This window comes from Grammomys surdaster, unplaced genomic scaffold, assembly GCF_004785775.1.
Source record: "Grammomys surdaster isolate TR1022 unplaced genomic scaffold, NIH_TR_1.0 164, whole genome shotgun sequence".
Classification (NCBI taxonomy): Eukaryota; Metazoa; Chordata; class Mammalia; order Rodentia; family Muridae; genus Grammomys; species Grammomys surdaster.
Genome location: NW_021604612.1, coordinates 4,345,052 through 4,351,525, shown reverse-complemented (window position 1 = coordinate 4,351,525; position 6,474 = coordinate 4,345,052).

Sequence of the window (6,474 nt, the reverse complement as noted above, 5' to 3'; positions counted from 1 at the left end):
GTGGAGCCCTAGAGAAATACAGGTATGTTACTTTTCTCAACACTGGGACAAAATGATCTGATAAAAGCAGATTCAGGAAAGAAATATTTATTTGCATCCAGGGGACACAGCCTGTTATGATAGGGAGGGTATGGTGGCAGGAGCTGGGGGCAGGTGCCCACACAGGCTCTGATGTCAGCAAGCAGAGAGCTGAATGCCCGTCACTCAGCCCATCCTCTCTTTCACTCCACTGGAACCCCAAGCACTGGCACTGCTCAGGTTTGGAGTGTTTTCCATCTCAATTAGCCTAGCTTAGAAAGTTCCTCACAGAAGGGCCCAGAGTTGTCTGCTGGGTGTCTAGCTCCTGTCAAGTTGATCGGTACTGTCACCGCAGGCATGCGTGTGCAGTCAGCATCTCAGACTGGAGCTCTCCAGCTGAGACAGAAATCAGCATGACACATGTAGTCACTAGATCAATATTGTGACAAGGCTTGTAAGAAACCTGGGGACTGGCTGGGACACATGGTTACCAAGGATGCTTTTGTTTGTTGGGTTTATTTTATGGATCTTAAACAAAAAAACAACCCAGAAATAGTCCCTCAATTGAAGAATGGATAAAGAGGCTTACATAATGAAATACTACTCCGCTTTTAAAATCAGAGACAGCATGAAATTTGCAGGCAAGCGGATGGAACTAAGGAAATATTATCCCGAGTGAGGTAACCCAGACACAGAAAGAAATGTATGGTATGGACACACTTATAAGTGGACATTAGCCGTAAAGTATAGGATAACCACGTTTCAATCCACAGACCCACAGAATCTGATGACAAGAGGACCCGAGGGAGGATGTTTGAGTCTCACTCAGCAGGGGAAAGTCATCAGAGGGGGAAGGAGAGCGGGAACTGAGTGGGAGAGGGGATGGGAAGAGAAAGACATCGAACCCAAGGGAGGCGTGGAGCGAAGCCGAGAATAAGTGAACTATCTCTTAATGCACTGTAGTTGGGGGTTCTTTGTTGCAGCAGCTTAAACTTTTGTTAGACTTCGGTGCGCAGCTTAGAACAGACAACAGCAAACCAAATGGGTTCCAAAGGAGAGGGGGTTTATTCAGGAGATAGGGAAGAGGAGAGAGAGAGAGAGCAGAGAGGTAGAAGAGTAGAGGCTGGCCATGACCACGTGGAGAGAGAGAGGGGGAAAGGAAGAGAGGAAGGGTGAGGAGAAGCTAGAGGCAAGAGCGTAAGAGAGTAAGAGAGAGAGGAGGAGGCAAGCAGCCCCTTTTACAGTGGGCACGCCTACCTGGCTGTTGCCAGGTAACTGTGGGGAGGAGCATACCTGGGTGTTGCCAGGTAACTGTGGAGGTGGAGTTTAGACAGAATACTAACAACTTTACTTCAACAAATGTGCATATTTTTTCAGAAAGGCTGAGTCTTGTGTGTATTGTCACACAGAAGGGAACCAGAAATGACATAAACCTAACAGTTACCACCCCCATCCTTGAAGCTCTTTAGCCAAACGTTTCAAAGACTTTCCAGGCTGTCTTTCTCATCAGGTTCCTGCCTGATATATTTTCTTTTGATATGTTCTCCTTCTCCTCCTAGAGATACGTCTACAACTTCCCAGTGCCTGGAGACATCTGCAAAATTTTATCCAAGTGTTTTTTTTTCCAATCTCCATCACAGGCAAGATCCCTGAAGTCGCTCCGTGGAAATCCGAAGGCCTAGTAGCCCATTCTCAAGAAAGATGCGCCCAGTTTAAACCATGGTCTCCCCACAATGGATTACAGAATCTCTGAAATCCTCCCCAGCACGTCACACAATAAGGATAACCCCCATTGGCTCATTTATTTGCGTGATTAGAATCAGGGTGTGGCGCTACCTGAGAAGGGTTAGGAGGTGTCTTAGTCAGGGTTTCTATTCCTGCACAAAACATCAAGACCAAGACACAAATTGGGGAGGAAAGGGTTAATTCAGCTTACACTTCCACACTGCTGTTCATCACCAAAGGAAGTCAAGACTGGAACTCACACAGGGCAGGAACCTGGAGGCAGGAGCTGATGCAGAGGCCATGGAGGGATGTTACTTACTGGCTTGCTTCCCCTGGCTTGTTCAGCTTGCTTTCCTGTAGAACCCAGGACCACCAACCCAGGGATGGCTCCACCCACAATGGGCTCGTCCCACCCACCCTTGATCACTAATTGAGAAAAGATGCCTTACAGCTGGATCTCATGGAGGCATTTCCTCAAGGGAGGCTCCTTTCTCTGTGACAACTCCAGCTTGTGTCAAGTTGATGGACAAAAACAGCCAGTACAGGAGGTGTGGTCTTGGAGAAAGTGTTCTCCCCTCTCCCTCTACCTTCTCCCCTCTCCCTCCTCTTCCTCTCCCTCCTCTCCCTCTCCCTCCTCTCCCTCTCCCTCCTCTCCCTCTCCCTCCCCCTCTCTCTCCCCCTCCCCTCCTCCTACCCTACTGCCTGCAAATCCAGATGTAAACTCTCAGCTACCTCTCCAGCACTATGTCTACCTATAAGCCACCAGGCTCCCCGCCATAATAATAATGCACTAAACCTTTGAAACTGTAAGCCTGCCTTAAAAAAAAAAAATTAAGAGTGGCTGTGGTCCTGCTGTCTCTTCGTAGCAATAGCGCACTGACTAAGACACCGCCCACACTTGTCTGGCAGCCAATGTCTTTTGATGACACGTCTCCCTTCCCTAGAAATATTCTCGACATGCAGGAGCAGGGAGGTGGCATAGCAGAGCATATATTTTTTTTCTGGACTTTCAGCAAGCTTTGTCATTTACCCGGGGAGTTCAGGGCCTTCTCCCATTTACGGCCACTCCTATGCCTATAGCCACAGGGCTCGAGCTCAGGCTTACACAGCCAGTAGTGCTGGAAGACGCAGGGCTGTTCGGTCTCTGCTGACTCCTAAGTCCAGCCTGCAGCAGCAGCGGCTCGGCTCCCGTTCTCTGGCTGCGAGCCTCTTCCATCTTTGTGTTTCTCCCTGAACGTCACAGTGGGTTTGCTGCGCTGACTCATTTCCGGTCTGTTTTTATGGTCTGTTGAGCTCACTAATGACATTCGGGCGGGCTGTAAACCGCATTAGGAAGAAGGCAACCCGGAAGCCGAGCTGTAGCAAGGCACAGTCAGGCCTGACTACCAATCAAGACAGGTCACGGTTTCCTTCTGAGAGAAGACAAGATGTCTTCTAGGGCCACTCGCCAGGAGAATGGACACGGCCTGCTAATGTTCACTCCGTCATCACGTGGGGTCTGGGAGAGGGTCCCCCAAACTTTGCTTAGTATCCATCTGAGAGTAACTCTTTCAGGGACTAGGGAGTGGAATGGAATAGGGGAATATTCCACATGGTTTGGGGGGGGCTCTGTAGATAGAGGTATGTGCATAGGCTGTGTAGATTAGGTGAGTTAATACAGGAGCATAGGTCATGTACACGTGGTGATGTCATCACGTGGGTCTCTGTGTGTCATCCGACCACAGTTGTATCAGTTTCTGTTTGTTTCTGTGCCCCCCCACGCCATTCTTCTTCCGATATACATTCTAAACATCCAGCGACATCCATCCCCTTCTGATCCAGTGTTCTCTTTGGTTCCTGTGGCAGCCTACTATCCACTGTAGTGCAATAAAATAAAATACAAATTCCCATAAATAAAGAGTTCACAAGCTTTCAATAAGTTTTACTACATTCTATTCTCCTTTTAAAGAAAAGATTCGTTTTTATGTGCATTGGTGTCTTTGCCTGTACGTATATCTGTGTGAGGGTGTCAGAGCCTCTGGAACTAGAGTTACAGGTAGTTATGAGCTGCCATGTGGGTGCTGGGAATTGAACCCAGGTCCTCTGGAAGAGTAGCCAGTGCTCTTAACCACTGAGCCATCTCTCAGGGCCCAATTATATTCTATTATAGTCATCATTTTTTTTCATTATTGTTGCTATTGAGAAAGGACACAGTATACAGAGATCGGCTTCATAGACCCGCTGGGGATCAAGAAATGCATTCTTGACAGGCAGGAACACGTCTAGTCTCTTCTTGAAGCCCTTAATTCTGCCCCTTCTCTGTCTTTCCTGTCTCTGCTGTTGTATATCTGTCCCTCTCTCATTTCCGTCCTTTCTTCTTCTTCTCTTCCTTCCCCCGCCATGCCCCCCCCTCTCTTTTCTCATCTCCCATGATCGGCACCTGGCTAACCCCTCCCATCACACCTTAGCCCCTTACTCAGGGAGCCTGAGCTCCCAGGCAGTGTGAGTTCCCACCAAGCAAACTCCCACACTCCTCTTGTCTTCGTCTTCCGTAACTCACCAACCGTATTGCCACACCATGTAGATATCTTTAAAAAAAAAAAAATCATAGCTTGAATGCATGGTGTGCCCAGCACCAAACTTAATCCCAAGGACAGGAGTCACCGAACCCTGGCTGGAGCCCCCTGCCATTTCACACACTGGCTCAGGCACTCATTTGAGCACTGTTTGTCTGAAACGTTGTTCATGTTCAGTCCACGATGCTTTTGTCTTGTGCTTTGTCGTCGTCGTTGTTGTTGTTGTTATGCATTTTGGGAGAAGATTTCTAGATTTTATTTTGCAAATAGTTTAAATATACCATTGGGCTGAATTTGTGCATGTGCATTCCAAGACGGGAGGAGGTGGCTGTGCACACTGAACAGGGGCTGAAGAGATAGCTTCGTGACTAACAGCACTTGCTGTTAGATGACAAGGAACCACACTCAGTTCCTAGCACGTGGGTCAGGCAGCTCAAAAATGACCATACGTCCAGATCCAAGACATGATGTCTTCTCCTGGTCTCTAAGCTCATATGCACTCAAACACAGATACACACACACACACACACATACACCACATACATAGTCTCGTATAAACTTGACACAAGCAAGGGTCATTTGAGAAGAAAGAACCTCAATTGAGAAAATTCCCTGTCGGAACTGGTATTTGGTCAAGCCAGTGGAACATTTTCTTCATTGATCACGGGTGTGGGACAGCCCAGCTCCATGTGGGTGGGGCCAGCCTTGGGCAGGTAGTCCTGAGTGGTATAAGAAAGCATAATAACTACGCCATGGGGAGCAAGTTAGTAACCAGCATCCCTCCATGGCCTCTGCGTCAGCTACTGCCTCCAGGTTCCTGCCCTGCTTGAATTCCTGCCCTGAGCATAGGACCACAAACTGTAATATAAAGAGAAAAAAAATAAAATAAACCAACTTTCTTTTTCTTCCCAAGTTTTCTTTCCTTATTCCCTGGACAGTAGCTTAACTGTGCACGTAACAATTCTATCATACAAGAAGCCGTTTCAAGAGGACAGAGGGTGGGTATGAATCCTAGGCAAATGCCATGCCAGGTTATTCGGGGGACTTGAGAACCCATGACTTCCTATCTGCAGGCAGCCCTGGCACCAGCCTGATCCGACATGCATATGCATGAATGTCACACTTAATCCTGTCAGGATATAAATCACCACCTCCCACCGCAACGCATTGTCTCATTTTAAAATACGTTGCGTGTGCGTGCATGGTGCTCTAGTCATGTATGCACTATAGGTGACTATCTGTGTGTCAAATGCTGTTTGTCAGCCTGGAACTGTATTAGACCCCTTCCGACCTCATTTGATTTACGTATACGTGTTTTACTGTAGGTTGCGTAGTCTACATTTTATAATGAAAGTACAGAGGGAGGAATGTGGCCTTTGGACAGAATGACACAGTTCACATCCTAAGGTGTTTGTGTCACTCGTAGCTGACATCACCTTTTCCTATCCACACACTTGCCAGTGGTGTATCCCTCCCCCAAACACTGCAAACGACACCCGCTAACAGCTCACACCCGTGCATCTTGTTCTGGAATGCCTGCATCCTTGAATCAATTCCCAGAAGAAATCCTGGTCTCATAGTGACTGATGTAGGATCTGAGAATTCCTGCCACCGGGTATTACTATCCAGACGGGGGAGATCAAGGTTGGAGGTTGTTGGGGAGAAGACGGAGCCAGACAAATGGGATTCTGGGAGGAAACCAATCTGAATCCCCATGTGTGGCTCTGCTTTTCAGCATCTTGGTCTAGATATTATTGAATCAGACGTGGAACACGGTTCAGTCTAACCGACAAGCCTGGGGATTTTCCTCCACACCACAGTGTGTCTTCTCTGGTGTCTGTGCTACGATTCATCTGAGAGGGTTTCCCTGTACCTTTCTCCAGAGGTAGCTGTGAATAGAAACTGTTTGTTTGTCTAAGAGTAGAAGGTAACTGTCTGAGACGGTGAGGCGCGTAATGGACACTGTGCCTGTTACATTACGTTTTATGGTTTTATAGCAATTACACTGCGTTTTATGGTGTCATAACGTATTACATTTTATGGCTTAATATCAGCTTTAATACAAGACACCCTGGCCCAGAATTTTAACCAGGGGAAGGTGGTAGAATGGCCATGAGCTTTCTGAGGGACCACATGCCTGCCAGAAGAGGGCCAGGAAACAGGATCGCAGAACCAG